The sequence below is a fragment of the Pinus tabuliformis genome, chromosome 8, assembly GCF_031772625.1.
Source record: "Pinus tabuliformis cultivar Carrire ecotype Pingquan chromosome 8, CPIR1, whole genome shotgun sequence".
Taxonomy (NCBI): domain Eukaryota; kingdom Viridiplantae; phylum Streptophyta; class Pinopsida; order Pinales; family Pinaceae; genus Pinus; species Pinus tabuliformis.
The window spans coordinates 693275807-693300389 of record NC_142294.1 but is presented as its reverse complement, the minus strand read 5'-3'; the positions used below and the strand labels follow the sequence as shown (position 1 = coordinate 693300389).

The 24583-nt window shown below is 36.7% G+C and overlaps 1 non-coding gene and 1 pseudogene across 1 annotated transcript; both read left to right on the top strand.

Moving 5' to 3' along the window:
• Positions 1-745: 745 nt before the first annotated feature.
• LOC149237503 (putative cellulose synthase A catalytic subunit 1 [UDP-forming]) lies at positions 746-4098 on the top strand (annotated as a pseudogene).
• A 3247-nt stretch (positions 4099-7345) lies between these two features.
• TRNAI-UAU (transfer RNA isoleucine (anticodon UAU)) lies at positions 7346-7417 on the top strand. Its single transcript has one exon. It is a non-coding gene; the product is annotated as a tRNA-Ile (tRNA).
• The last annotated feature ends 17166 nt before the right edge of the window (positions 7418-24583 follow it).

Sequence of the window (24583 nt, the reverse complement as noted above, 5' to 3'; positions counted from 1 at the left end):
AGAACGGAGTTGAAGAGACACAAGAATTCAAAGTTGGAGAAAATATACAACTTGTGAAAGTAGACACAGTGGCCAGCAACCAGGAACCTTCTAACATGGATACTCCATTGAAGATGCCTATGCTTACAAAAGGCCTTGATATATCTCCTTGCTTGAATTCTTTGTTTGGACTGGACTTTAGTGATCCATTAGATAAGCCCAAGCTTATGGAGAGTAATGATGCATTATTTTGTTCAGGTATTGATGATTCTCTTCTAGAAAATATCTCAGAGATTGTTACAGAAGCTGCTTGCAAGCAGGAACTTTACCAATTGGATAATCCTTTGAAGACCCCTAAGGTTACAGAGGTATATAATATAGCTGTGGAAAAGAATGAAGTTGAAGATGGAGCATGCCAGGAAAGCATTTTTATTGTTGATGGAAACACTGATGCAAGTCCAATTAGAGAACAGTTGTTTGATATGGACAACAATGGAAAACATGATGGATTCATTGACCCTACCAAAATTAAGGGAAACAATGGCCAGGAAGCTGGATAGACCAAAATTTCAAAGTTGGAGAAAATACAAAGATTGTGGTGAGCAAGCACGAACCTTCCCAATTGGATACTTCATTGAGGATCCCTGAGGTTACGGAGGGATATAATATATCTCCTTGTTTAAGCACCTTATTTGGCCTGGACTCCAGTATTCCATCCAAAAGTTTAGAACTTAGAAAAAGTTACAATATATCCCCTTGTTTAAGTATGAATGAATCTCTTCTAGAAGAAAAGGATGTGTGCAATCAACAACTTTCCTTGGATAAGCCATTGAAGAGGATCGAACATTCTGAGGGACAAGAATATGATACCCTAGTGAAAAATCTTGAGCTTATAGAAAATGATGTGACATCAGAAACTGAATATTTGTCACTGCATGTCCCACTTGGAGACCATGTGTTTGTCATGGAGAAGGATGCTACGGTTTTGGAAGGGACAGAGCATTATGAAAGTATTCTCCTCACAGAAAATCCTGCAAAATATGGAGAAGTAGCTAAGGGTTCTACTATTTTGGTTGATATGAATGTTCCTAGTAAAGGGGATTCAAAAAGCACCAAACTTGTAGACAGAATAATGAATTTGAACAATAGATTGCAAACTTTGCAATTGGACTTACAAGGACAACTGCCAGAGTCATTCTATACTATGCCTTCTAGAAGGCTGATGAATTCAAAACGTAATGGAAGCATAGAGAAAACCAGAGATACCATTTATGTTTACAAGCCAAGGAAATCCATAGGAAGTGATGAGGCTATGCACAGTTCATTGAAGGAGAGTGGTGCTGAGCTGGTGGGACAACTTAGTTTATGGAAGCTATAGAATCTACACAAAGAAAATGAAATAGTAGCAAAGGATTTTGAAAAGGTAAGCTAGATTATGTATGAACTTCATATTTTTCCATCTTCTTTATTAGATTCATCTTAAGGAACATAGTACACAATCGGTGCACTGTATGTATGACATTTTTTCATTTTTTCTTTCCAATAGATAAGAAAACAATTTGTTTCACAGAGTTTGTCATCACCTACACTGGAACAGAGGATGGAATCTTTGGACACACCATTGAAGACACTTGGACATATTGAGGGCCATGATATATATCCTTGCTTGTACACATTATTCGGACCAAAATGTAGTACGCCATTGAAAAATCATGAGCTTACATAAGATAATGATAAGGTTGTTATTGGCACACCATTTGAAAATGCTCTGCAACAGCCATTAGTTACTGAATTAGGAGGAGTTGACAATTTTGGCAATGAATTGACATGGTTAGTTTATATATCCCATGAAAGGAGGCTTGGTTTCCAACAACACAAGAAAGCCAGTGCAATGAATGCATTGGTATATTCCTAGCTATGTACACATCTCTCTTTTTCTATACATTTCCTCATATGAAATTCATTAATTATTATGCTGACACTGATGATTGTTATCCATTGCTCCACTTAGGTCCAAGTGTCTGCTATCCTCACAAATGGCCTCTTTTGGTTGAACCTTGATTATGATCATTATATAAACAACAACTAAGCTATTCGTGAGGCAATGTTTTTTTCTAATCGACCCGGTTCTTGGGAAGAAAACTTGCTATGTATAGTTTTCTTAGAGATCGACACGATTGATATGCTAATCGTAACACTGTGTTCTTTGATGTAATCATTGATCAACACCCAAAATGTTTTCTTATATGCAATTATGAAATTTTCATATAATTTCAGCTTGGCATATTAATTTTGAAATCTTTGCAGATCACCTTGAGAGGTTTCGATGGTATCCAAGGGCCTGTTTATGTGGGTACAGGGTGTTGTTTTAATAGACAAGCACTCTATGGTTATGATCTTGTTCTCACTGAGAAGGATCTTGAACCAACATGTTTTCTGAGATGTTGCTGGGGATCTAGAAATAAGAGCAAAAAATCAAACAAAAGGTATGATGACAATAAGAAGAGAAGCAGGAAAACTGAATCTACTATACCCATATTTAGTTTGGAAGACATAGAAGAGGGTGTTGAAGGTGAGTTCATGTCCAAACCAGTGAATTTGTATTTTTTGACAACGCATTTACCCTTAAACATTATTCACCCTCACCCTTATTTTAAATTTCATATTGCAGGATTTGATGATGAGAAATCATTGCTCATGTCCCAAAGGAGCTTATAAAAAATATTTGGTCAATCACCAACATTTATTCAATCTACCCTTGTGGGAAATGGTGGTCTTCCACAATCTGTGAATCCTGCTTCTTTATTGAAAGAAGCCATTCATGTTATCAGTTTTGGATATGAAGACAAGTCAGAATGGGGAAAAGAGGTATGAGTAGAGGTGGATCTGTATCTATTTGATGATGCTGTGGATTTTTTTTAGTTCACTGAATTATTTTTTTCTATAGTGAAGTTGTATAAACATTTTTCTTGAATGTGCATAAATTCTCTTCAGAATAAGGCAACATTTTTTTTAGGCAACCAAGCACTAGGAAACTGTTCTTGAAGCAAATATCTAATATGAATGGGTTCTCATATTTTGTGCATATTGGGTGGATTTATGGTTTTGTTACAAAATATATTTTGACTAGGTTTAAAATGCATGCTCGAGGCTGGATTTCAATATACTGCATGCCTGCATGTCCTGCATTCAAGGGATCTTCACCAATCAATCTTTTAGATCATTTGAATCAAGTGTTCCGATGGGCCCTAGATTCTATTGAAATTTTACTAAGCAGGCATTGTCCAATTTGGTATGGCTACACCAATTGCAGAGGCTGGCATACATCAATACCATACTTTATCTTCTCACACTCCTCCCAATGGTTGCATATTGTACCCTTCCAGCTGTTTGTCTTCTTACAAGGAAGTTTATCATTCCTGAGGTAAGATTGTCAACCCTTACTGACCTTAATCTTGTCAAGATTTACTCACCTCTAATACAACCTGTCTTTTATACTTTTTTTGGATTTTGTTCTCATACAATGCTTCACATTTTTCCCCTGATTTTTATATTTATTTTGATCTGCAAATTAGCAAATTTTCAAGTGTGTTCTTCATATTATATTTTATTTCCATTTTTACAACTGCTATTCTAGAGCTACGCTGGAGTACAGTTGGCATCGATGAATGGTGGAGGAATGAGCAATTTTGGGTTATTGGAGGTGTATGAGCACATTTGTTTGTCGTCTTTCAAGGGTTACTGAAAGTTCTAGCGGGGATTGACACAAACTTTACTGTCACATCAAAGTCTTCAGATGAAGATGGTGAATTTGCTGAGATTTATGTTTTTAAGTGGACCAGTCTTCTCATCCCTCCAACTACTTTTCTTGTGGTAAATCTTGTTGGTGTAGTAGTAGGTGTTTCCCAAGCTATTAATAGTGGTTATCAATCTTGGGGTCCATTGTTTGGAAAACTATTTTTCTCTCTGTGGGTGATTGTTCATCTTTATCCATTCCTCAAGGGATTAATGGGTCGCCAGAACTGGACACCAACAATAGTTATTGTTTGGTCAATTATTCTTGCATCCATATTCTCCCTGCTTTGGGTGAGGATAGATCCTTTCACAACAAACACATGATCATCATCAAACACACAACAATGTGGTGTAAATTGCTAAAACCCCTGTTAGTGTTCATTAGCAACAAATAAGGAGGAACTAAAAACACATCCGAGGGCCAAGAATATCTCAAATTTGTTTGTATCATCTGTAGATAATAATATTTGAGAGGGAGGGGCTTTAAGCATATTGCTTTCTAGCTAGTTCCAGCATAGGGACTAAACCTTGTACTTTGTCTTTGATTGATAGTTAAGATTGTATGGTGCAGTTGGTTCTCTGTTTCAACCAAGACAGCTGAGGTTTACTTGAAGTCATGCCTATCCCAAAACTGATCTGATGCCACAGAATAGTGGGAAATGGATTATATGGTTTGATATTGAAGAATGTATTTTACAAAATATTTATTCATTTTTAAGTGACATTCCTGTCATGAACAAAATTATGGCATGTCTTAATTGAATATCATCTTTTTTTAAATGTGAAGTGGTCAATATCAAATAATTGTGTCATGTAGGAGCAGTGGCAGTTATTAAGATTTTAGGCATACACAAGTGCCTATGAAAATGGTAAATGTATGTTGTTTGTTCATTTCATAAAATACAATTATAAGTGCCTAGGAAAATAGTAAATATACGTTGTTCGTTTGTTTCATAAATTAATAACTATGTTCAGAAATCATTGACCCCATCTTTGATGACTCCATTGCATCCAAAATGTTAGTTCTGTAGTGCATTAAATAAGATGCATGTTTTGACCTAACCCTGAATCATCTAAATTTGAGATTTTTTTTAGAAGTCTTTGTTCTAGGTTTCTATTTAAATTTCAGTGAATGGCAGTTTTAACTCTGTTAAACTTTTTTATCAGAGAACTTGCTTAGCACATGATTCTTCATCTTTCTTTTGATACATTTAGCTGTCCGGTAATATTTCTCTGATTGTATAAAGAGAACATTATTGTTGGATGCCCAAGCTCTTCTTCTTAGACAATGTTGCAGGCTAAAGAGACAATGTCTTGGCCCCTTGTTGCAAAAGTTCCATTGGAAAGGAATTTTGATTGTTACCAGGTGTCATCTATCTCACCAAGAGAAGAATCTCTTTTGTGTGATATTTGTAGATTTCCAGAATCTACTCGATCAAACATGATTTGTGTTTATAATTACTACTCGGTAATCTAGCTATTCCTTCCTCTATTTTATTTTTATCTCTCTATTTACTGTAGTATTGTTACAGTGGATTATAGTGGGTATCTTAAAATTTTCATGTCAACATTATATTGCAGGTAGCAGTTCACCAAGATTACTATGGTATTTTAAGGAATTCTTTTGGAGGATGGTATTGTCAGCCATGTGAAGCTTTAAACTGGCAATACCAACTCCAAGGCATGAGGCGTCCAAATGTAGCTAACCATGGTATGCTTGATTGTGGTATGAATTTTGCTCTATGTGGTGGTTTAAGAGGAATACTGATGGCAAGTGGGTTAACGTATTTTTCACTAAGGTAAAAATTTCTGATTGGATGGTGTTCACTTCAAAAGAATACAAGAAGTTAATTATGCAAAATTGTATTTTTGATTTTAGCTTGTGTGTTAATGATTTGGTGAGGAGCAATATATTTTCTCCCTTATGGTATATTCATTTCCTTTGTGAACCTACAATGGTTGTTGGAGAATACGTTCAGGAGGGGTCAAATGGAGCTTGTTAAAGGGATGGTATGTTTAAATTGAGATGCTACTTCACTACCAGTAATGCATATAAGTGAGCTTGCTAAACTGTTTTGTTTTACTTGTTCTGTGCATGATTGTTGCATCTAGATTTTGTCTAGTGAGATGTTGTTAGAGACCTATATTAGCATCCCCAAAGCCCAACCAGTCTTTTTGAGAAGACGCAGGTAATGTAAAATTGTATTTTCTTGGTAGTGCGAGTCTTGGTGTTGGCAAAAACTATTATGATCTAGTTTCATGCCCCAATGTTCTCTTTTATTTGTAGTATCTTGTTACCTGGAGATGGAGGACACAATTACCATTATAGAATATAGTCTTTTCTAAATTTTGTTTGTTTGCTTCTCTTTGTCGAACACAAAAGCAAAGAGAAACAAGATTTGTTGTATCTAGATACAATCTTAGGAAGGTATTTAGCTTTTGTAAGATTGGATAGCTTCTTAAAGAAAGATCACAAAATGGTGTTAGATGTTAATGGGATGCAGAGAATGGATTGAGTGTTAGGCCAAGCCTTTCACATCCTTGTAAGATCACTGGGCTAGTTCAAGAATTTGTCCACCAAAAAGAGCTCCTAAAAGCTGGCCACTTTTACTATGTACAAAACATGCATTGATATATAGACCATTTTAGTCACTGGAATGAGTGATGAACGCCAGTTTAAAGGTGACTTGCAATCTCCACCTCATTATTTGAATTTTAGATATTCTTTGGAGAAAATATCGAAGTATTATTACCTCTAATAAAGGTGTTGGAGAATTGAAATTCAACCTTAGAAACTTCACTTGTAAAATATTTTCATTATTTCCCTTACGTAAGTTATCCATATGATATCAAATTTCAGGATATGTATTGTAATATACCCAAATTTCCACTTTGCAGATGGCTCAAATTTAACACATTTGTTGATTCAACAATTTATGGAAGGTACTAATTTTTACTAGGACATTTTTGAAAAGTGAGCAAGAGTAGTTGTTAGAAAGGAAAAATCAGGGTTTCATTTTGGCCAAGATGAATCCCCTACTTGGATGAATCATTCCCCTACTTGGCTGAATCATAAATGAAAGCTTATGAATCTTGGGGAGACTATTTCTTATTTGGGCAGGTCCTTCAGTAAATAGTGTTTCAGTTGTAGTTTTTCAGTGTTTGGTTGTTGGAGATGGATAATAGCTAAGTTTTAAAAAAGAAAACTTCAAGCTTGGAGTAATATTGACCTACTACCTTCCAAGAAGATTGCAATTGTTGATAAATTTCTAGCTGCGGGTCACATTGGTTTCTGTGTCTTTTTCTTTTTTTCTTTTCAAGTAGCCTATAAAATGCTGGAATAGGTACTCCAAAACTTTTATTGGGCAAGCAAGGTGGGGTAAAATGGATTGATATGGTGTCTTTGAGTTTTATGTAATTGCACTTTCCATATATTTCACTTGCTTATTGGCTTCCACATTCCCACTTTTATCGACGTTCCTTTGCACTTCTCGGTGCAATTTCTAGTTTTAAAATCAATGCCTATATATGCAATTTCAAGGACTACCATAATTCTCACATAATTCTTTAAAGGGTTCTAGCTCAATGGTAGAGCACCTGCTTTATAAGCAGGAGGTTGGTGGTTCGATTCCACTGTGTCCTAATATGAATTAATCAATGATATTGTAATTTATTTTTAATTAAATACTTTTAATATTGGTTTATTTCAATGGTGAGATATTTTTCTAGATTCATTATTTTATATTGTCTCTAAAGAGATAAAAGTGATCATGTATTATCTTTGAATGTAATTTTTTATTGTCTCTTGAGAGACAATAGTTAAGATCAAAGACATTGTCTTTTTAAAGACAATATGTCTTTAATTCCAACTATTGTCTCTAGAGAGACAAAATGCTTGTGTTATATATTGTCTTTATAGAGACAATATTTTAAGACAATTTAATTTGAGACACTTGCTTAAAGACAATATTTAAGACAATAGACAAGTTTTATTTTGTCTCAAGTTAAGACAATTTACCCAAATATTGTCTTAAAAACCCCTTTTGTGTTGTAGTGACACTAGCTTGGGCGGATGTATGCAAAGGCTCTAAAAATCACCAGGTTAATATTGTTTATTTGGGCATTAGTTAGAGATAATAATTGGTCTTTGGCTATGGGAGGAGCATTGCTAGTGGATATTTGTGTTCTTAGAGTGCAAGGTGGTCACTGGTTTCAACCACGTCCTCTCTTCCCTTTTGCAATGACATTGGAGCAGTGCATTGCAATAATTAATTGGTTCAATTGGGACAACAAATTTCTGTGGAGACTTAGCGTTTGGAACCCTGGCCCATCTTAAAAGTTCCAAAATGTGGAAGAATTCTTGAACCTGTGGAGTGGGTAGTACTTGGTTCAAAATAGAACCTTTGCAAGGGAGAGAGAGGGGCACCTTTCTTTTGTGACCAAGGTAATGCTTTCTTGCACTTTTTCTGTATCACAGTTCTCTAGTTGTGTTTTTGGTGAGGTTTTTAGAGGCTAGTTGGGGTTGGAGGTGGATACTCTTGTAGTCGATAGTCTGAATTTGGTGGTTTGGGACCTTGCATAATTGTACTTCTCATCTTGGGGCTCTGGACAAGCGGGTGCATCTATGGTGCATGTTGGGCTTGAGCAGTCGGCCCTAGGGGTCCTCCTTTGGAAGCAAGCATTGAAGGAAAGGGTGTTTAGTACCTTGGGATTGTGGCCTGGTGGGTGGCTGGAAGCATATATAGAGAGGTGGAAAAGGTTTTTTTGAACTAGATGAGGGGTCAGTGGCCAAACATTTGATGGTGGTAGTTACACATTTTTTCTTTCCATCAAAACAATGCTCTTAGTGCCAAACGTGGAGAATTAGGTCTGGTCTTGTGTTGGGGGTGAGTTAGTAACAAGGTTGTGGTGTATATCGTGTGGTGGTTTTAGACACATAAAAATGTAGTAGTGGAGTTAGGCCTCAAGGCCAGGGCATGGGGCATCAAGGGGAGCAACCTAATTTTGGCGAGGTGGTTGAACAATTGCCCAGTCTCTTACTTGGACATGTGGTTTTACCTTTGTCGTTCGATTCCTTAGAAGTACAAATAAACCAGGTGAATATATTAGTGGAGCAACTGGCTCCGGATCGTCATAATGATAAGAATGAGATCATAGCCTTCATGAATGACCTCAAATGTTGGATTGAATGACCTCCATTCAACATGGCCATAAGTGACTTTAGGGAAGGTTGGATCACCTTGAAGGGAGAATGGAACATGCATAAGCTCATGTTCATAAGGCTTTCCATTAATAGCATGACAACAGTCATGAGGACCATGTTCCGAGGAATATTTCATATTGAAAATAATTGAGGATTTTATTTTGATACTTGGTTTCTTCTGGTCAAGTTGGATAATCTATATGCGGGCTTGTACTTATTTTGCTACTTTTGTTAGCTATTTTTTGTTTTTACCACCTAGCTAATAAGTCTTGTAAGAATGAAGCTAGTGGTCTCCTTATGAAAAACACTCAACCATAAATCCTTTTTAATTTTGTATAAAGAATATTATTAAATTTGTAAAAAATAAAGAGTAATATTAAATATTAAATATTAAATAAATTTCTATATGAAAATAGTGAAATATCATAATAATAAATATCAATTATTATTATTTTCATTTTTATGTAAGAAATATTGTTTATATTTTAAATATAGTTTCGAATCTCAAATCATATACTTTATAGAAAATTTCAAATCACGACATTGTATGTTTAACTTTTTTTTTTTTTTGCAGAGAAATATATTTAAGTATGAGATATTTTCTTTTTATTATTAATTTAGATAGTGTAATATCCCCAAAAGACTTTATTTACAGTAGTAAGAAGTTTTAACCGTGTTAAACGAACTTAAGTTTTCATATTTAAATAGTAAGGTTATGTTAATAAAATAATATTATTGGAAATCATGCCAAACGTGTTTCACATATTAGGATGGTTAGTTGGTTATGGTAGGCGGTTACTTGCCCATAACCTCTCCTTTGAAATAAAAGGAAAAATACACCAATATGGTAGAGGTACCTGAGGTGGGGAGGAGAGATGACAACCATAGAATGATGGAAACCGTACTAATGGGTCAGACGAAATTCCTTGCATCTGGCTTGAACTAAGTCTGGTTAGGACTAGATAGTTACAAGCGTACTGTGCAAACCTGTATGTGAATATAGCACGGGGGGAGATGTGACTAAAGTCTGGTCTCATGGCTGGGAGGATTCAAGGCAATGATTTCCTAAGTTGAGTAAGGAACTAAAGCAATTGCAGTGGCGAGGAAATAGATAAGTAACTCTTTTGCAGTTGTTAAACAAATGTCAATGAAATAAGAATGGCTAGAAGTTTATGAATGTTCAAGTACTTTAATATTTATTAAATAGATGTCAACAAAATAAATGGCTAAAAGATTTATGCCTGAATAGTGCTCTTACTGGTAATAGGATTTCACAGCCAAGATTCAAAGTAGAATTATATAATCTGGAAATTTAGACATAACAATGAAAAATTCTAGATGATGCAAACAATTATTCTTACCACTGGAAGGAAATCTCATTATTAAGGGCATACAACCAGTTGGCACAACCGGGTACCGACTATAATTCCTATTTAACAGTGTCAATACTGCGACATGAGATACCAGACCTAGGGTTAGTTCTGGCTAGCTAGGTATTTGCCTGCCTGGAACAGTCCCCAGGATTTCTGATAACTTAACATATTATTTATAGTAAAAGCATACAAACTCATGGAGTGTAAACTCATATGCAAATGGAAAAGAAAAGAATAAGAATGCATGAAACACATAATATTCATAGCATGATTAAATTCATCCTAAATATAGTCGAAGTAATGGTATAACATTATATGATAAAATCGAAGAAAATAACGTAACCATTCAGATATGAAATACATACCATTCGGGAATCATAAATATATATACAAAATCTAAGCAATAGAGTGTTAAATTTGTGCTCAGGATTGTTATACAAGAAACTACCAACATGACCAATATCCATTAACAAAGTCGTTGTTCCATTAAAGACAAAAAAAATTTGTACATTTCTTCTTTATAGCAAATGATGGCATACAAGAGCCCTCAACAACCCATAACTACAAGAACTCATTATAACTATTCTTAACAAAGACTGTTTACAATTAAACATCAATATGATTGACTAATCCAGGTCGAAATGAAAAGTTCAACATAAATCCTCTAATACCCAAAATCCCAGAAGAGGAGAACAACCTTTGTAAGGATCATGTAGGTGTGTGCTTGTGTCAAGAGGATAGTTCCAATAATTCTGGGTGGTAAATATCCAACGAGAAGAACAAAGTAAGGAAAAGAGGTGATGCCTGTAACCAAACAAGAATCATGATTAGAACAGTGAAGGAAATTCTTCACATGCCTGGTTATAATATTAACAACTAATAATACAAGTATTACCTGTGTGGATACCTCCATAACATTGTAGATTAAGCAATTCCTTCTAAAATTAACAATTCACAGTGATTCAAGTTGGTAGAGGGAAAATCGAATAACTAACTAAACCCTCTTCTTGTCTTTCTTCTCTTCTTACCTAGAGAAACACAAACGGTGAGTGCCATTAGGCTCCAACTGAGAAATCTGGAAAGCCATGTTTGGTTAGAAGGAAAATAAATAATCACTTAGTAATCTCCAAAGACATTGCGTCATTAAATAATGAAATGGGGAAATACCTTAGCAAACTGGACACAAAATTAGAGTTTTGTATCACTGTGGAAGTTGGTGCCTCTTTGTAACCAAGCAACCCCAGAAAAATCTCCTGTATCAAACCTTGACAAAGAGCAATTGCCAGACCATGAGTCGTTTGAGCGAAATGGAATGCTTTAGGTAAGATTAGGGTAGACAGTTACCTTGACCCCAAGCCGAACCATCTCAGCTATAAGATAAGAACCTTACATACAAATTGTAGATTTGAGATGAAGTTCGAGGCACATGCCAAGTGTCCAGAAATGAGAACCATATCCAGAACTTTCCAGTGTTACCTTACAACTAAGCTGCCAATGTTGCATTATAGCTAAGCTAGTATTAATGCATTTGTGTGTGAGCTTACTACATTGCACTGTCTTTCCTTAATAGGATTTAAGTTGAACTATAAACTTAGAACATGATAAAAGTTTGTAAAGTTATATAAATAAATAATGAAAATACATAAAACCATATATGATGCGAAAAGTGTATAATGTAGAATGGTTATAAAACTATTTAATAATTTTTTCATTTATGTTTTTATAATAATACTATGATGTTGACTAGGGTGATTAAAAGTGGTATCAGAGCCATAGTTGCAATGGTGTGGCCTTTGGGATAGTTGAAGAATTAACAATGATTGTATGTTCACACAAATAGGGAGAGAGATAGAGAGGGGAAGACTGAGCAAGAAAAAATTGTAGATTGAAGACATTATGAGGAAAACATGATTTACTTTTGTGGGTACAAAATTGACACCCTTTCTGGAGGCTAATCCGAAACTTTGGGTGCAACTTGGGGAAGAAACATGTCATACCAACGCCACTATATTGGAAACAATAGAAGAACTAAAAAATGAAATGGCTTGGTTGTGGGTCGATAATGAGAGGTTGATGCAGGAATAAGAGAAAATCATGAAGAGTTTATATGATTGGAAAAATCAGTGACAACCCAATCCTAGTCCTGGAAAAGGAGGGTCCACAGGATATAGAAGGTGAAAACCTTGAATCTGAGGGTAATCAAGGAAATAAGGAAGAAGAGTTGGATAATGTGTCAGATCATAAAATGAATAAGAGATAGAAGATTGAGTTGCAAGGAGAGTTTAGAAAAATAAAACTTCTAGTGTTTGATGGTGAACTATTGGAAATAATACTGAGAGGGGGGGTGAATCAGTATTATTAAGTCAAATAATTTTTATTTCACACCCAGATCATATACGCTACTTCAGTTAGAGAAAACCGCATATATACGCAACTTCAGATAATAAAACCTGCCTATACAATGCAGACTTATAATTTAATGTATTCTACAGATGTTGATCATTAATATGTGCATAAAAGTCATATAAACAGTAACTAGGAACAGTAAAAACAGAGCAGAAGACAATCACACACAAGAACACAAGATATAAGGTGGAAACCCAATGTGGGTGAAAACCACCTGCTACAATTCATCTCTATCTTCTTTTAATTAGAAACTTTTTTTTACAATGATTCTGTACTGGTGCAGACTTATACTAGTACGCAGGCTGCAACCTGCAGAGAGCTACAACCCTCTCTCGTTCTCCAGCTTCTCCTGGAAGGGAGCTACAACCCCCTTAGCTCTTGTACTAGCTGAGATACTAGTATGTAGGTGCTGACCTACAGAAGGCTACAACCTTCTCTTTTCTTCCAGGGACCACGTTTCATCAATTTTTAGACTGGATCCATGAATATCAAACAAACATCAAGTATATGTGCATCAACCAATCTCCTTTCCACACAACTGCTAAATCAACCAATAACTTCTCAGAATGCTGTAATCAGAAAACAATACTAGTAACCAGACACCAATGCTGAACCCAGAACACTGTAGTAATCCACAGTAGCAGCTAAAACAGATTTCAAGAGACGTACGCTACTTCACTGTGTATAAACCTGCGTACATACGCAACTGAATCAAGGTCAACCAGCGTATACGCTTTCTTCACTTGCTGAACCTGCGTGTATATGCGTCTTTGCAGAGCGGAACCTGCGTATAGATCTATAAAAGACAATTCACCCTTTACACTTAACCAGACTTCAGTTATATTCAGATTATCAGATTTATAGATCTAATTATGCACCGATTATAACAGATCAAATCACAAAAAGATATTACTTTTCAAGCCTTGAGATCTCGACCCATCAATAGAACTTATCTATCTTGTAATGCTTAGGTTCCTCCTTGATTCAGATCCAGCCACACAAACCAATCACTTGCACGTCTTCAGATATTCAATACATCAGATTATCCTTGCCTAATGATCTCCTTCCTCTTTTATAGTCTTAGGCCTTTCACAATACCACGGTCCAAAACCATAACAAACCAATACTATGGACCCAATACTTGGGATCAACACATCTGACGAGATACTATGGTCCAAAACCATAGGTTCAAATACCAAGGACTAAATACCACGGACTAAATACCACGGACTAAACATAAGTTCTCCCACATGTACGTGCTTTTCCTTGCGTGAAAGTGCGTGTATACGCATACGTGACTTTGGAACGTCTAACCCGTGTGTATACGCTGCTTGATCACGATGAACTTGCGTGTATATATTTTTCTTCACTCTGAGAACCTAAAACTGAGATCTATTACCAGAGTGAGTTGCCATCAAGGACAACACCTATGCCACACCTGTGCCATAGCGCCAAACCTGTGTCATAATGCCAACAAGAGGAAGACTGAGCAAGAAAAAATTGCAGATTGAAGACATTATGAGGAAAACATGATTTACTTTTGTGGGTACAAAATCGACACCCTTTCCGGAGACTAGTCCGGAACTTTGGGTGCAACTTGGTGAAGAAACATGTCATACCAACGCCACTATATTGGAAATAATACAAGAACTAAAAAATGAAATGGCTTGGTTGTGGGTCAATAATGAGAGGTTGATGCAGGAATAAGAGAAAATCATGAAGAGTTTATATGATTGGAAAAATCAGCGACAACCCAATCCCAGTCCTGGAAAAGGAGGGTCCGTAGGATATAGAAGGTGACAACCTTGAATCCGAGGGTAATCAAGGAAACAAGGAAGAAGAGTTGGATAATGTGTCAGATCATAAAATGAATAAGAGATAGAAGATTGAGTTGTAAGGAGAGTTTAGAAAAATAAAACTTCTAGTGTTTGATGCTGAACATGAAGAGGCTACTGAAGCCTGGTTAATTAACATGAACTAGTATTTTAAATTGTATGAATACGATCATAACCTGAAAGCTCGATTGGCGATTTATCAATTGCAAAGAAAGGCTACTCTCTGGTGGGAGAAGATAAAAACTGTGCGGGGCATTAACGAATATAATGTAACGTGGGAGAAATTCCAGAAACATTTTAATGATAAATACTTGACTGAAATATTTTACGATGAAAAAGCAAAGGAGTTTCATGATATTCAATTAGGACATATGACTATGGATGAGCTTATCACCAAATTTATGTCCTTGTTACGATACATCCCATACATACGAGAAGAAAAAGAAAAGGTTCATCAATTTATCAACAACTTACCTGTATTTATGAAGGAACGACTAGAGTTTGACAACCCAAAGACCATGGATGAAGTCATAAGAAAGGCGCATATATGTTATCAGCAAACTAGGAAGAAGACGGATGGAGGAAAAATATGACCTCAAAAGAATGGGTCCAAGTTTTCGTCAGGTACAAAAATAAATAGACTTGCCAACTTTAAGGGAACCTACAAAAATTAGTCGAATAAGAATATTGTAAAATTCCAGCAAAAGTATAGATTGCCAAATGAAACAAAGAACCAAGACCAACCAAATAAACTAGAAGTGGAGTCAGCAACCATACCACCATTACAATGATGGGGATGTGGGGGACCGTCATACCACAAAGGAGGTGATCAAGTTGCACACATTCAAGAAGCATCAACTGTGGGAGAAGTAGAAAGAAGTCTCCCAAGGATTAATGCTACCCTGGAAGATCATCAAGTGGAATATCAGCCCACAATGGTGGAGCTGGAAGGCAAGATCCTTAACAAAACCATATCCATTTTGATTGACCCTGGGGCTAGTTTAAGTTATGTAACTCCCTGGGTGGTAGAAAAATTTTGTTTGCAATCAGTTAAATTCAAAAACCCATGGTTGGTACAAATGGCCACGAGGGCCAAACAAAGAGTGTTGGCCAAAATCAATGATTGTCCAATAGAATTGGCAGGGAATCCAATTAAATTAGATTTGAATATTTTTCCTTTAGGATCCTATGATGCCCTAATAGGCATGGTTTGGTTGGAAAGCCATTGGTCCCTTGTCAACTGTAAAGATTAAGCTATTAATTATTTAAGTGACAATGGGGTGAGGCAAGAAATTCAAGGAGTCAGAAGACCCCTAAGTTAAGATCCACAACCGCTTCACAGTTGGCCAAGTGCATTCAGAAGGGATGCCAGATCTTTGCAGTACAAGTGGGATACTCTAATTCTAAGGAGAAGAATAGCACCTTGGAAAATTTATATGTGGTGAAAAGTTTTCCTGATGTTTTTCTGGAGGACATTCTTGGTCTGCCCCCAAAGTGAGATATAGACTTCACAATTTAACTAATTCCTAGGGCTACTCTAGTATCCCGAGAACCTTATTGTATGAGTGTACTTGAACTAACCAAAATTAAGACGCAATTACAAGAATTGACAAAAAAAAAGTATATTTTGTCAAGTGTATCACCTTGGGTAGCTCCTGTACTATTTGCAAAGAAAAATTATGGAACTTTTCGGCCATGTATCAATTATAGATAGTTAAATAAGTTAATAGTTAAAAATAAATACCCCCTGCTCTATATTGATGAGTTGTTTGATCAAGTTAATGTTGGGTTGTGTTATATTCTTTCCACGACTAGCCCACGTAGTTAACTGTGGGGGTTAGACGGGGGGGCGGAGCCCCCCCTTTGTTGCGCCGATTGTGCAGTGGGGGGGTCAGAGGGGGTTTGAGGGGGTGGTAGCCCCCCTCTACAGGGTCCGAGGTAGCGCCCAGGGGAATTTTTTTTTTTGACCCTATATTAGGTTGGGTGAACCTACCTATGGTTTTGTGCATGGTTTTCACACATGGTTTTGGATGCGATGGTTTTCGGTCCATGGTTTTGGACGCGATGGTTTTTAGTCCATGGTATTGGATGCTTCAGCATGTATAAATATGTATTGTAACATTGAAAGGAATATAATGAAAAATCAATCTGGTAGACCTGGTTTTGGGATCCAGAGGAAAATCTCTGTGAATATGTGTTTTATGTGTTATGCTCTCGCATTGTTTATTTTCTGTGTTTTAGAATTCGTATGCAGGTAATTTCTGTATGGGGTATAAACCTACATTTGGTATCAGAGATATTTTGGCTTCAAGGGGACGCCTTTATTCCTGAGGGGTTTCGCTCGGGCTTGTGGTAGACCTCGTTCAATGGGAGATCCATGGGATCAATTCTGGTGGTGAAAGAAGATGGTGAGCAGTGGAAAGATAAAGATCGAGAAATTTAATTGTTAGAGTTTTGAGTTATGGAAACTCAAGATGGAGGATCTGTTGGTGGATAAAGATTAGTGGATCACAGTAGATCCAGGTACTAAACCAACAGGAGTGTCCGATGAAGAATGGAAGAAGTTGGATCAGAAGGAAAAGAGCACAATACGATTGTGTGTCTCAGATTCAATATTGTTGAATGTATCAAGGGAAGCTATGGCTAAGGCTTTGTGGGACAAGTTAGGGACTTTGTACCAATCTAAGTCTCTGGTGAATAAACTGTTCCTACGAAAAATGTTGTATAACTTGAGGATGAAAGATAGAGACTCGGTGACAAAGCATCTGAACACATTTAATACTATGGTAAGTCAGTTATTATCTATTGATATTAAAATTTTAGATGAAGATAAGTGCATCAATTTGTTGTGTTCTCTACCAGATTCATGGGATAGTCTAGCTATTGCAACAGGTAGCAATGCAATTGCCTTGCAGTTTGATGAAATAGTCTCATCCTTGCTGACGGAGGAGATGAGATGGAAAAATATGGAGAGCCAGAATGGTGATGCCTTTTCTGTACGAGGATGGTCTCAAAACATAAACAAAAATAAGTCATCGAGTGGGGGATTTGAATCTAGAGGCAGATCTAAATCTCCAGGAAAACCTATAAAGGTAGTTTTCTGGAAATGCGAAAAGGAAGGGCACTACAAAAGGGACTGTAAATCTAAAGCTCCTGAGAAAGGAAAGGGATCTGATGATGCTCCTTCCGCAGAGGCAAAAACCACCTCATATGAAGGTGGGGATGTGTACTTGGCTTCTCAAGTACACATGTAGATCATGAGGCATGGTTGATTGACTCAGGTGCATCCTTTCACTTCACTCCCCATAGAGAGTGGTTCTGCGAGTATGAGAAATATGATGGTGGTGATGTCTTCTTAGGGTATGATAGGAAGGCTAGAATCATTGGTCGCGGAAAAGTAAAGTTGAAGTTGCAAGGTGGAAGGGTTAGAACACTTCCGGGTGTTCTACATATTCCTGCATTGGCCAGAAATCTGATTTCTGTAAGCAAGCTGGATGATGCAGGTGTAAAAATAGTGTTCGAGAAGGATACCTGCAAGATGGTTCGGGGAGCACTGGTATTGATGCGGGGAGTTCAAATTGGAACTATGTACAAGCTGCAAGGTAGCACTGTTGTTGATGGGTGCAATATTTCTGTGGCTCCAGAAAGTGGAGTAGAAAATCTAGTGGTATCTGGAGAGAAGACCATGCTGTGGCATCAAAGGCTTGGACATATTGGAGAGAAGGACCTTCGAATACACCATGGTAAAGGTATGGTAGAAAATATGACTAATACCTCTCTGGATTTTGATTTCTGTGAAAATTGTGTATATGGGAAGTAGGATCGGGTGAGTTTCCCCTCTGGTGGTAAGAGGGCAAAACAGATATTAGAGCTTGTACACAGTGATGTGTTTGGACCTGTGAAGGTTCCATCACTGGGTAAGTCTATGTACTATGTATCATTTATAGATGATTTCTCAAGGAGTACATGGATATATCTCCTTAAGAAGAAATCTGAAGTCTTTGACGGGTTTAAAGAATTTAAGACGTTGGTGGAAAACCAAAGAGAGAAGAAGATAAAGGTGTTGAGGTCAGATAATGATGGAGAGTTTTGCAATAAGGAATTTGAACAATTCTGTAAGAAGTGTGGTATAGCACGGTAGAAGACTACTCCATACACACCTGAGCAAAATGGAGTTGCAGAAAGAATGAACAAGATGTTGATGGAAAGGGCAAGAAGCATGCTCAGTGGTTCCGAGTTAGGACAAGAATTCTGGGCAGAGGCAGTGGAGACAACATGTTACCTGGTCAACAGATCACCTTCATCAGCGTTGGAGGATAAGACTCCACAAGAGGTATGGATTGGTAATAAACCCTCTCTTTCACATCTGAGGGTATTTGGATGTGATGCATATGTACATGTCCCAAAGAAGAAAAAACCAAGTTGGATAGTAAATCTGAAAAGTGCATATTTATTAGGTATAAGGATGGTTTAAAGGGTTATAAGCTTTGGAACCTAGTAACAAGGAAGGTTGTGTACAACCAAGATGTGGTGTTCAGAAAGGTGAAAGATGTTATTAAACATGAAGTCCAACCAAAGGAACTTGAGAAGATAGAGTTTGAGCTTAAGGAGGAAAAATCAAACTCTACAACAGAGGAGGAATCAAAATATGAAGAGCCACAAACTCCGGGTGTGAGAAGATCAGTTCGAGAAAGAAGACAACCAGAAAGGTATAGTCCATTTGCTTTCTGTTCAAATTTTATTTTATCTATTACTGATGATGATCCCAGAACTGTGAAGAAAGCAATAGATTCAGAGGATGGAAAACTCTCTAAAGAGGCCATGGTTGATGAAATGGCATCTTTGCACAAAAATGAGGCTTGGTATCTAGTGGAGTTGTTGGTTGGAAGGAAGCCCATTGGCAGCAAATGGGTGTTCAAGAAGAAGACAAATGGAGAAGGAAAGGTGGAGAAATACAAAGCTCAGTTGGTAGCAAAAGGTTATTCCCAGGTGTCGGGAATTGATTTTGGTGATATTTTTTCTCCTGTTGCTAAGGTAGCTTCTATTAGATTACTTATATTTGTTGTTGCTGCTTTTGATTTTGAGGTAGAAAAATAGATGTGAAGACAAAATTTCTTCACGGGGATCTGGAAGAAGAGATCTACATGAAGCAACCTGAAGGCTTTGCGGTGAAGGGTAAGAAATAATTGGTATGCAAGTTAAAAAAGTCTTTGTATGGGTTAAAACAGTCGCCAAGGATGTGGTATCAGAAATTTGATACATTTATACGAGGAATTGGCTTCACCGGAAGCAAGGAAGATCACTGTGTGTATTTTAAATTAATTGATGACCATGTTAGTTATCTGGTCTTGTATGTGGATGATATGTTGTTGGTTGGAAATGACAATGAAATTATCCAGGATTTGAAGACCCAATTTTCCTCCAAATTCGACATGAAAGATCTTGGTGCCGCAAACTATATTTTGGGCATGGAAATTAAAAGAAGTCGGGCAAAGAGGAAGCTCTGGTTAAACCAGAGGAAGTATATCGAGACAATACTACAGAGTTTTAATATGCAGGATAGTAAACCGATGAAGGTTCCTATTCTTGTATGTGTAAAGCTATCTATTGAATAGTGTCCCAAGACACAAGAAGAGGAAGAGGATATGTCCCGTGTTCCATATGCAAGTGTAGTTGGTAGGCTGATGTATGTGATAGTCTATACTAGACCAGAAATTGCACATGGAGTGGGAGTATTGAGCAGGTTTATGTCAAAACTAGGGAAGGAGCATTGGACAACAGTGAAGTGGGCTTTCAGGTATTTGCATGGCACTAGTGATTATGGTTTGTGCTGCCAAGGAAGACTAGGATTGGACAAAGTTTTGGATATCCGTGGCTTGTTGATGCAGACTGGGCTAAAGAACTAGATCAAAGAAGATCTACAAGTGGGTATATGTTTAATCTATTTGGAGGTGCAGTCAGTTGGATGAGTAAGAAGCAATCTGTAGTGACACTATGAACTACAGAGGCAGAATACATGACAACCACTCATGCAAGCAAGGAAGCAGTTTGGTTGCAGAGATTGTGTTCAAGTATGGGGTTAGTATAGGTAGCTATAAGGATAGACTGTGACAACCAAAGTGTAATTTTCTTGGCAAAGAACTTCACTTACCATTCAAAGACAAAGCACATTGATGTTCAGTATCACTTTGTGAGCGATATGATAGAAGACAAAAAGGTGTTGCTAGTAAAGGTGGAGACTTTGAAGAATACTGCAGATGCATTGACAAAATCTGTGAGCTCTGAGAAGTTCTCTTGGTGTAGAGAAACAATGGGTGTTGCAGGGCTAGATAAATGACTAAGCTCTCCTATGGCCCCGTATGGAAAAAAAACAACAAGTGGGAGAATTTTGGGTTGTGTTATGTTCTTTCCACGACTAGCCCACGTATTTAACCGAGAGGGTTAGAGGGGGGGCGAGGCTCCCCTTCGTTGCACAGTGGGGGGGTCATAGGGGATTTTAGGGGGTCACAGGGGATTAGGTTGGGTGAACCTACCTATGGTTTTGTGCATGGTTTTCGCACATGGTTTTGGACGCGATGGTTTTTAGTCCATGGTTTTGGATGCGATGGTTTCCGATCCATGGTATTGGATGCTTTGGCGTGTATAAATATGTATTGTAACATTGAAAGGAATATAATGAAAAATCAATCTGGTAGTCCCGGTTTTGGGATCTAGGTGAAAATCTCTGTCTATATGTGTTTTATGTGTTATGCTCTCACATTGTTTATTTTCTATGTTTTAGAATATGTATGCAAGTAATTTCTGTACAGTGTTAAAACCTACAATTAAGGGAGCTAACAGCTTCTCCAAATTTGATCTTCGATCAGGGTACCATCAGATAAGTATAAAATAAGAGGATATTTGTAAGACAACATTTAGAACTATATATAGGCATTACAAATTTGTTGTCTTACTTTTTGGATTGACCAACGCCCCTGCAACTTTCATGTGTCTTATGAACAATATTTCTCATCAATATTTAGATAAGTTTGTATTAATCTTTATTGATGATATACTAATATATTCCCGAAGTATGGAGGAACATAAAGAACACTTACGAATTGTATTGCAGACCTTAAGAGAACATTAATTGTATGCGAAATACAGTAAATTCAATTTCTTTAAAGAAAAAATTCAATATTTGGGGCATCTCATAACCAAAGACAGAATTGCAGTAGATCATGAGAAAATAAAAACCATAATGGAATGGCCAATTCTGAAGAATGTGGTTTACATCAAATCGTTCATGGAATTAGTCGGATACTATTAGAGTTTTTTTAAAGGATTTCAAAGGTATCATACCCCATCACCTCTCTGTAGAAAAAGGGAAAAACCTTTAAATGGTCAGCAAAATTCCAAAATAGTTTTGATCAATTGAAGCATTTGCTAACTACTACTCCTATTTTAAGTATTGCAGATACAAATAAAGAATATTTCATGTGCAATGACACTTGCAAGGAAGGTGTGGGAGGGGTATTAATGCAAGAAGACAGAATGATAGATTATGAATTGAGGAAACTAAAAGAGCATGAGAAGAAATATTCAACTTATGATTTGGAGTTAACCGCGGTGATTCATGCATTGAAAATGTGGCGACATTATTTACTGAGGAAGAAGTTTTTGCTAATGAAAGATAATCATAGTTTAACTAATTATTTTAAACAACCTACCTTAAACTTGCGATAAGCACATTGGGTTGCCTTTTTGAGTGAATTTGACTTTGAAATTAAGCATTTAAAAGGAAGAGAAAACCGAGTAGCAGATGCATTGAGTTGGAAATTAAATTGTGTCTATGAACTTTCATTTAGCAAGATAGAAGTGGAATTTAAAGAACAAATCCGAGAGGTTGCCCAAAGAGATCCATAATATAGATTTCTATGGCAACAAGCTCAAACTATGAACATCAACGAACAAAAAATGAGATTTGATATAAATAAAGAAAATTTACTAATTTATTAGGGTAGAATGTATGTGCCTAATCAAAAGAGTGTTAAACAATTAATTATTGATGAATATCATAGAAGTCCTTATGCAACTCATCCTGGTTATAAAAAATTGATCACTTCTTTGAGGAAATAATATTTTTGGCTAGGCATGAAGAAAGAGGTGGCAGATTACATAGCTTACTGCTTGGAATGAAAACAGGTAAAAGCTGAGCACCAACATCCAACCAAGATACTTCACCCATTGCCTATTCCAGAATGGAAATGCGATACTATCACGGTCGAAATTATCACGGCTTACCAAGGAATAAGAAGCAGAACAACTCTATAATCATAGTGGTAGACAAACTCAGCCCATTTTATTCCTATTCAATCAACTTTTAAAACAATCCAAATCGCTAACATATTCATGAAAGAAAATTTTAGATTGTATGAAATACTGAAAGAAAAATTTTCTGACCGGGATGTAAAGTTTACATCTGTGTTGTGGAAAGCTCTCTTTGCAGGTTTGGGCACTTAGATACAGTTTAGTACAACATATCACCCTCAGAGAGATGGGCAAACAAAACGAGTAAATCAAGTGATCAAAGATATGCTGCGAATGTATGTAATACATCAACAATCTAAATGTGAGGATTACATGCATTTAGTAGAGTTTGCATAGAAAAACAATTATCATGCATCTCTGAAAATGAGTCCTTTTGAGATGTTGTACAGATGGAGATGTAGAACACCAGTTAATTGGGGAGGCATGGAGGATAAATTGATGCTAGGACTAGAAATGTTAAAAGAAATGGAAGAGGCGGTAAAGAAGGTAAGGGTAAATTTAAAAGCTTCCCAGGACCGACAAAAGATCTATGCCAATAAGAATCACAAACATGAAGGGTTCGATATTGGGGATCACATATATGTACAGGTTAGGCCAAAGAAAAGTACATTGCAATGGGGAAGTTGTGGTAAACTAGCACCCTGTTTTTCTAGCCCCTTTCAGATTTTAGCTCATGTTGGACCAGTAGCTTATTAGTTAACATTGCCAAGTCACATTCACGTGCATAATGTTTTCTACGTTTCTGTATTAAAGAAATATGTATATGATCCTAAACATATAATCAATTGGAAGGATATATAGGTAGATTGGAAAATGATGTTGTACGGTTTAAATAAAGTTACTTTTTAAAGATAATAGACTGAGTCTAATATAATTATTGTTGGGTGTGTAGGTCGAATTGGAAGACAAATTCCTGATTGAGCCATTTCATATGCTTGATTAGAGAGAAGACACACTATGGAAGCGATCATTCACCCAAGTTAAAGCGCATTGGCAACAATTTAGTCTAGAGGAGGCTACTTGGGAGGATGAAGAATTAATGAGAGAAGCTTACCCTAGCATGTTTGGGCAGGAATAAACATCAGGACGATGTTTGGTTTAAGGGGGGGAAGATGTAATATCCCCGAAAAGACTTTATTTACAGTAGTAAGAAGTTTTAATTGTTTTAAATGAACTTAAATTTCCATATTTAAATAGCAAGGTTATGTTAATAAAATAATATTCTTGGAAATCATGGCAAATATGTTTCACTTATCAGGATGGTTAGTTGGTTATGGCAAGCGATTATTTTCCCATAACATCTCCTTTGAAAGAAAAGGAAAAAGTCACCAAAATGGTAGAGGTACCTGAGGTGGGGAAGAGAGAAGACAACCATAGAATGATGGAAACCGTGTTGATGGGTCAAACAAAATTCCTTGCATCTGGCTTGAACTATGTCTGGTTAGGACCAGATAGTTACAAGCACACTGTGCAAACTTGTATGTGAGTATAGCACGGGGGGAGACGTAGCCTAAGTCTGGTCTCATGGCTAGGAGGATTCAAGGCAATGATTTCCTAAGTTCTGTAAGGAACTAAAGAAATTGTAGTGGCAAGAAAACATATAAGTAACTCTTTTACCGTTGTTAAACAAATGTTAATGAAAAAAGAATGACTAGAAGTTTATGAATGTTCAAGTACTTTGA